This window comes from Geospiza fortis, unplaced genomic scaffold (assembly GCF_000277835.1).
Source record: "Geospiza fortis unplaced genomic scaffold, GeoFor_1.0 scaffold254, whole genome shotgun sequence".
In the NCBI taxonomy this organism is placed as follows: Eukaryota; Metazoa; Chordata; class Aves; order Passeriformes; family Thraupidae; genus Geospiza; species Geospiza fortis.
Window position 1 is genome coordinate 1,502,124 of NW_005054441.1, and position 1,292 is coordinate 1,503,415.

At 50.7% G+C, this 1,292-nt stretch overlaps 1 protein-coding gene across 3 annotated transcripts in view; it reads left to right on the forward strand.

The window, feature by feature from the left end:
- Window positions 1–1,292, forward strand: part of TMPRSS9 (transmembrane serine protease 9) — a 23,345-nt gene continuing 22,053 nt past the window's right edge. For all 3 annotated transcript variants that reach the window (XM_031062217.1, XM_031062219.1, XM_031062218.1), the window contains exon 1: window positions 1–67. The gene's annotated coding sequence lies outside the window, so the exon portion shown is untranslated. The remainder of the gene's footprint in view (window positions 68–1,292) is intronic.

Consider the following 1,292-nt stretch of genomic DNA (forward strand, 5'->3'; position numbering starts at 1 on the left):
GCCCCGCCGGCCCGGGCGGGTCAGCTGCCGGGGAAGGCAGCTGGCGGCAACGGGAAAAGCGAAGCAGGTGAGTCCCTGCTCCTTCTTAGGAGCCCTTTTTACTTCCTTCAAGGTGCCGGGCTTTCTTGGCTCGGAAGGGAAGAGGAAAAACCCGCACCTTTCCCGGCGACTGCACCCATCCACCCCCGGGTGCTCCTCGCCCCGCGGTCCCACCGCCCAGCGCGGTCCCTCCTGCCTGGCAGCCCTCCTCCTCCGGCTGCTGCTCTTTTTTTCACCTCCTCCTCCTTCTTCACCACCTCCTTCTGTTCTTCCTCATTGCTTCTCCATCAGGGTCAGACAGGTTTGCTGCCTGCACCCGCAGATTTTCAATCGAGCTGGAGTTTGAAACTGCTTCTCCACGCTGGATCTTCCCCCATGCTTGGGGAAATCCCTCGTGCTTAGCTGGCTCTGAGCAAACAGCCTGTTTCTGAATTTAATGCCTGTGGGGAAAACAGCTCAACCCACCTTTTATTGAAAGTGGGAAAAAAAGATTGAAAGATGGAAAAAACTTCTGTACTTCCTTTTAGTCGCTTATGGCTAAGTAGTTTTCCTTATGTAGTGCTGGATTGCTTTTTAGTGCTTCTCGATTCTATGTAACTCTTACATGATTCAATGACTTCTAGACCCTCTTCTCTGAAAGTACTGGTTAAGAGAATTATCTTAGCTACTTAAACACTTTGGAAACCAAATGCAGAGAATGGTCTATATTATTTGAAAGCTATAACAAATTAGGAAATATTCTAGAAAGAAAACTCAGGGTACTTCACGGAAAACAAAAAGTGCAACTTTGACAGTAATGCAGACCTAAAAGCTGAAAAAAATCAATATTATCAATGTAGGAAATACAAGAGTGAAACAGCCGTGGCAGCGAGCAGCTTCGACCTAGGCATGGGACAAACTCTTATCAACAACCTCTATGGACCTATAATAGCACCATCATTTGAGCTTAAAGAAGTCTTTCTGTAGCTGGATGGTTCTTTGTTCCCATGTTTGAAGGGAAGGGCTTGAGAGTCATGCTGCTTCACACCCACTTGTCTTCCAGCCCTGAGGCTGCCCTGCAAAGAGCTCGGGCAAAGCCCCTGATCCGGCTTAAGGGAGGCCCCTGTGAGCGAGGTGTGCTGAGGCAGGCCCCTGTGAGCGAGGTGTGCTAATGGAGGCCCCTGTGAGCGAGGTGTGCTAATGGAGGCCCCTGTGAGCGAGGTGTGCTAATGGAGGACCCTGTGAGCGAGGTGTGCTGATGCAGGCCCCCGTGA